A 7,321-nucleotide genomic window follows, 5' to 3' on the forward strand; every position below is an offset into this window, starting at 1 on the left:
GGATTTTTAAAACAATAAACGACAAGGCGTGGATTTTTAAAACGAATATTTTTAGAGTCCATCGACAAAGCGTGGATTTTTAAAACAATATTTTTAGAGTCCATCGACAAGGCGTGGATTTTTAAAACAATATTTTTAGAGTCCATCGACAAGGCGTGGATTTTTAAAAGAATATTTTTAGAGTCCATCGACAAGGCGTGGATTTTTAAAAGAATATTTTTAGAGTCCATCGACAAGGCGTGGATTTTTAAAAGAATATTTTTAGAGTCCATCGACAAGGCGTGGATTTTTAAAAGAATATTTTTAGAGTCCATCGACAAGGCGTGGATTTTTAAAAGAATATTTTTAGAGTCCATCGACGACAAGGCGTGGATTTTTAAAAGAATATTTTTAGAGTCCATCGACAAGGCGTGGATTTTTAAAAGAATATTTTTAGAGTCCATCGACAAGGCGTGGATTTTTAAAATAATATTTTTAGAGTCCATCGACAAGGCGTGGATTTTTAAAATAATATTTTTAGAGTCCATCGACAAGGCGTGGATTTTTAAAACAATATTTTTAGAGTCCATCGACAAGGCGTGGATTTTTAAAAGAATATTTTTAGAGTCCATCGACGCCAAGGCGTGGATTTTTAAAAGAATATTTTTAGAGTCCATCGACAAGGCGTGGATTTTTAAAAGAATATTTTTAGAGTCCATCGACAAGGCGTGGATTTTTAAAACAATATTTTTAGAGTCCATCGACAAGGCGTGGATTTTTAAAACAATATTTTTAGAGTCCATCGACAAGGCGTGGATTTTTAAAACAATATTTTTAGAGTCCATCGACAAGGCGTGGATTTTTAAAACAATATTTTTAGAGTCCATCGACAAGGCGTGGATTTTTAAAAGAATATTTTTAGAGTCCATCGACAAGGCGTGGATTTTTAAAAGAATATTTTTAGAGTCCATCGACAAAGGCGTGGATTTTTAAAAGAATATTTTTAGAGTCCATCGACAAGGCGTAGATTTTTAAAACAATATTTTTAGAGTCCATCGACAAGGCGTGGATTTTTAAAACAATATTTTTAGAGTCCATCGACAAGGCGTGGATTTTTAAAACAATATTTTTAGAGTCCATCGACAAGGCGTGGATTTTTAAAACAATATTTTTAGAGTCCATCGACAAGGCGTGGATTTTTAAAACAATATTTTTAGAGTCCATCGACAAGGCGTGGATTTTTAAAACAATATTTTTAGAGTCCATCGACAAGGCGTGGATTTTTAAAACAATATTTTTAGAGTCCATTGACAAGGCGTGGACAAAGGACACCAATATATATATATTTTAATAAATGCATGCCTCAAAGACAGCCAAAATTATTTTTTAATAAATTCCCGCCTCAGTTAGGCGCCTAAAAATAATTTTTTAAAACTATTTTTTATCGATATATTTATTAATTTTTTTTCTTTTATTTTTACAGGTAAGAATATGCTCAGATTGGAAAGTGAAAATTTGTGGCTTAAATCGTATATCAGTCGTAAGTTAATTACCAATTTTTATCAGACTTTATATTTGCAATATAGCGAATTATATTTAATTCACCGGACTTTCGTATCCCTTAGGCTAATTGAAATAAATATAAATTTGTGCATATTTTTATACAGTTCATATCTCGTATGTTAATTATGTTAATGCAAATTTGTGCAGAATAATGCCAAAATAATTTTTAATATTAATAACAATAATCATAATAATAACAACAACAATAACAATTAATATTAATGAACATTAAACATATTATTATTATTATTGGGAGCACTTAATAAAGTAATAAATATTTGATCAATTACTTGGGGCAGCAGGACGATGCATATACATACATAAGGACAGAGCAATAGCAGTAAACACAAACAAACATATGTGTGTGTATGGTGGGCGGATGAAATGCAGATGTGGGAGATGTCAAAAAAAAATTTTCAAAAATCCACGCATTGTATAGGCCCCGAAAAAAATTCTTTAAAAAATCCACGCCTTGTATAGGCCCCGAAAAAAATTCTTCAAAAAATCCACGCCTTGTATAGGCCCCGAAAAAAATTCTTCAAAAAATCCACGCCTTGTATAGGCCCCGAAAAAAATTCTTTAAAAAATCCACGCCTTGTATAGGCCCCGAAAAAAATTCTTTAAAAAATCCACGCCTTGTATAGGCCCCGAAAAAAATTCTTTAAAAAATCCACGCCTTGTATAGGCCCCGAAAAAAATTCTTTAAAAAATCCACGCCTTGTATAGGCCCCGAAAAAAATTCTTTAAAAAATCCACGCCTTGTATAGGCCCCGAAAAAAATTCTTTAAAAAATCCAAGCCTTGTATAGGCCCCGAAAAAAATTATTTAAAAAATCCACGCCTTGTATAGGCCCCGAAAAAAATTATTTAAAAAATCCACGCCTTGTATAGGCCCCGAAAAAACTTATTTAAAAAATCCACGCCTTGTATAGGCCCCGAAAAAAATTATTTAAAAAATCCACGCCTTGTATAGGCCCCGAAAAAAATTATTTAAAAAATCCACGCCTTGTATAGGCCCCGAAAAAAATTATTTAAAAAATCCACGCCTTGTATAGGCCCCGAAAAAAATTATTTAAAAAATCCACGCCTTGTATAGGCCCCGAAAAAAATTATTTAAAAAATCCACGCCTTGTATAGGCCCCGAAAAAAATTATTTAAAAAATCCACGCCCTGTATAGGCCCCGAAAAAAATTATTTAAAAAATCCACGCCTTGTATAGGCCCCGAAAAAAATTATTTAAAAAATCCACGCCTTGTATAGGCCCCGAAAAAAATTATTTAAAAAATCCACGCCATGTATAGGCCCCGAAAAAAAATTATTTAAAAAATCCACGCCTTGTATAGGCCCCGAAAAAAAATTATTTAAAAAATCCACGCCTTGTATAGGCCCCGAAAAAAATTATTTAAAAAATCCAAGCCTTGTATAGGCCCCGAAAAAAATTATTTAAAAAATCCACGCCTTGTATAGGCCCCGAAAAAAATTATTTAAAAAATCCACGCCTTGTATAGGCCCCGAAAAAACTTATTTCAAAAATCCACGCCTTGTATAGACCCCCGAAAAAAAATTATTTAAAAAATCCACGCCTTGTATAGGCCCCGAAAAAAAAAATATTTCAAAAATACACGCCTTGTATAGGCCCTGAAAGAAATTATTTTAAAAATCCGCACATCTTATAGTCCTGGAAATATTTGAAAATTAAATAAAATATTTGTCCTATATTTTTTTCGATCTCACTGCTAGGCATGGCTATGTATGCTCGTGTGTGTACGATTTCAATATTTTTAATTAAAAATCTATTTCTACATAAAAGGATGTTGCTGCTTCTTCTTCATTATATATATATATATATATATATACTAATTTATATGCAAATAAATACGAATGAGTTTCAATAGAATTTTAAAGCACTCTCTTTCTCTCTCTCTCTAACACACATTCACACATACATGCTTAAATAGGAATATATGTTATTGCTAATGAATATTTTTCCAAAGCAGGATGTGAGTGGATTTCTAACTTCGTTCCTTCTGACCGTATCGTCAGCTCAGCACATATACCCACCTGATGTCTGTTCGCATTTTTATCAACATTGAAACAAATTAATTTCAAAAAAAAAATCAACGTGAATATATTTAGAAATAAAATGAAAAAAAAGAACAACAACAACGACAGTAAAATTGAGAAAAATGTGTCAATAGCACTTGGGAAATGGAATTGAAGTGTATTGGATTTTTTTCAGACACACAAACATACATGTGTGTCCTATATAAAAAATATTTTTTCAGGGACTTATTAAATATTTTTTTTTTTCAAAGACTATAATAGGAGTGAATTCTTTTAATAATTTATCTTCGGCTACTATAATTGGCGTAGACTTTTTCAATAATTTTTTTCGTGGACTATAATAGGCGCGGAAAGCACCCCTTGTCCCGGTAATAATATAGAAGCACAATGACAAAGAATTGTCCACTCCGTAAAAACTGCAGCAAACGCAACACTTGGGTACCAAAGACCACCATCAAGAAATCTGTCAGATACAGACAGCGTGCTGAGGATCTGGAAGGAGCATTTTGAAAGACTTCTAGTAGTGGTGAAGAGGATACCCCAGAACCAATAATAGATGACGGTATAGAGTGTATTCCACCTAGCCAAGATGAAGTCAGAATAGCAATAAATCGGCTGAAGAATAATAAAGCAGCAGGTGCAGATGGTTTAATAGCCGAACTATTCAAGACTGGTGGCCAGATGCTGGTAAGGAGCAGGCACCAGCTGATTAGTACAATTTGGCTAGAAGAATGCATGCCCAATGATTGGAACCTCAGCATCCTGTGTACCGGGCAGAAAAAAGGAGACAAGACGATGTGTGTCAACTATAGAGGAATAAGTCTCCTTCTCACCGCATATAAAGTGCTATCCAGCGTACTGGGTCAACGAGAAGCTAATGGTCAATGACATTATTGGACCATATCAATGCGGCTTCAGACCTGGCAAATCCACCATTAACCAGATTTTCACTCTGCGCCAAATCCTGAAAAAAACCCACGAAAAACACATCGACACATTTCACCTATTTGTCGACAGTAAAGCCGCATTCGACAGCCCTATCCGGTCAGAGGTGTTTAAAGCCATGTCTACGTTCGGCATTCCTGCTAAATTAATTCGGCTATGCAGGATAACTTTAACAGGCACAAGATTTGCAGTTAAAGTCGGAAAGGACATCTCGGAGCATTTTAATACCGAATGAGGATTCAGACAGGGTGATAGTTTGTCGTGTGGCCTTTTTAACATTCTGCTGGAAAAGGTCATACGGGAGGCAAAAGTGAACTGAGATGGCACTTTATACACCAAACAACACATGTTATTCGATGACATCGACATATTGGGTCGATGGCGATGACATCGACATAATGGTTCGTACATTGAGAGCGGTAACAGCCACCTATGAACAAATTGAGAAGGAGTCTGCCAAAGGGGGTCTGGCAGTAAACGGCGAGAAGACCAAGCTGATGGTATCAACGCGCAAAACGTCCAGTAGACTCGGAACTGCAGCTTCGATGTAGTCAAAGATTTTATAAACCTTGGTACCGCCATAAATAAAACGAATGACAACAGTTTTGAAATTCGGAGAAGGATTGTGATGGCCAACCGATGCTACCATGGCCTGAGCAAGCAACTCAAAAGCAAGGCCACCTCCCGCCAGACCAAACTCACACTCTGCAATACGCTCATACTATCCGTGCTGTTATATGGATCTGAAGCATGGGTACTTACACAAGCAGATGAGGCACTCTTGGAGTGTTTGAGAGAAAAATTCTCCGAAAGATTTATGGGCCGATCTGTTTTGACGGTGAATATCGCCGACGAATGAACCATGAGTTGTACTATGCTATTTTCGGACATCGACATTGTTATACGTATTGGGCTGCAGCGACTACGTTGCCTAGTTCATGTAGTGAGAATGGATGAAGATGCCCCAGCCCAGAAGCCATATAAAAACAAACCAGCTGATGGTTCACCGAGAAGGCGAAGGTCACGAATGCGAAGACAACATTGTCGAATATGGTCTTTCAAATTGGAAAAACTGCGTAAAATAACGACGTGCCTGGAAATCTTTGCTAAGCTCGGCTTATGGAACGAAAGTTCTGTCACAAAGCCAGCTAAGTAATAAGAGTGGATTTTTTGGATAATTTCTTGAGGGGTCCACAACATGCGTGAATTTTTTAAATAATTTCTTTTTTCAGGGTCCATTTTTTGGACCCCCTTCATGTTACAATCACCCATATTATTTTATTATCCTTTAAAATATTTAATGACAAAACTCCTAAATCCCAATTTAATATGGCAATACATTTCAATGATTATTACTTTTCAAAAGTCTGTTGGCTGCCAGATAAGTTTCCGTAACAAGGTAATGAGAATTTATTTTACAAATATTGGTTTCAGTTTCATTACACAATTTTTGTTGCCTAAATGTTGTAGTTATGTCATTGAATAATATGCTTGCAGCATATTATCAAAATTGAATCCTTACCAAAAGAGACAGAGAAAGAGAGAGGCATTGATATCCTTGAAGCCAGGTGTAATAAACAAAAGTTTTAATAAAATCCCTAACACCAAAAAAAATAGAGACTTTATCATTGAAATTTTCAAATCATCTTCGGTATGTATGTCAGTGTGTTCTTTACAACATACATATGTATTTAGGTATTTATTTGCTTAAGGATGCTTTTAAGCTACCTGTTTATGGGTCTACTTTGTAAAGTTTCTCTTGGTCTATGGACAAGTTTTTGTGTGTATGGGGAGAGAGGTAAGGGGGAATCCTTACCCCCATTCCTGACCACATTTATATGTGGGTCATATGAAAATAGTAGTCATAGAAAATGCCAGCTAGGTTTCAGCAAAGTTTTAGAAACCAAATTATGTCCCCTCCTCCTCCTCCTCCTACATTTCAAAATCGTTCGCAAATGTTCCTTCTAACTGTCACATATTTTTTATATTTTTTTCTGTAACCCTTGTTAGAAATATTTAAATATTTATTTTTGTTGCTGCTGTTGTTGTAGTGGGTCTTAAAATAAGAACAACAAACTAGGTTGATGGTAAATGTGATGACAAACCACAAGACATACCCATCCGCCCGCCTCTTCTCACCAGCCATAACGACAACAGTACAAAAGGTAATGTGATCCCTTGGTCACATTCTCAACCATTATAGCTAACCACCAAGGAGGGGTGATTTTTATGAAGAGGGGGGTTGAATGGGAAAAAGTGGCATTCATAGAAATTTTATGTAAATTTTTGTAGGGCCCCCCAAGTTGCTGCAGGACGTTTATTATGTGATAATCACAAATGATGACAATTTCCGTGAGTGGTATTCTCACCTGTAAATATTTATGCTTTAGATGCCTGATTCTAAAAGGGAAGAAGGAGGCTTACAAATTATTCAAAAAATCCACGCTTATTACTTACTTAGCTGGCTTGTGGCAGAACTTACGTTCCATAAGCCGAGCTTAAAAAAGATTTCCAGGTGTGTCGGTCTTTTGCGCAGTATTTTTCCAATTTGACAGACCATTTTCGTCGATATTGTCTTCGACTTGATCTTTCCATCTTATTCTCAGCCTTCCCCTTCTGCGTGAACCATCAGCTGGTTCGCTTTTATATGTCTTCTGGGCTGGGGCATTTTCATCCATTCTCACAACATGACCTAGCCAACGTAGTCGCTTCAGCTCAATACGTCTAACAATGTCGATGTCCGAGAATAGCTTGCACAACTCATTGTTCAT

Source organism: Musca vetustissima, unplaced genomic scaffold (genome assembly GCF_032173495.1).
Source record: "Musca vetustissima isolate MV318-11 ecotype Yass unplaced genomic scaffold, APGP_CSIRO_Mvet_v1 utg8833, whole genome shotgun sequence".
NCBI classification, from domain to species: Eukaryota; Metazoa; Arthropoda; class Insecta; order Diptera; family Muscidae; genus Musca; species Musca vetustissima.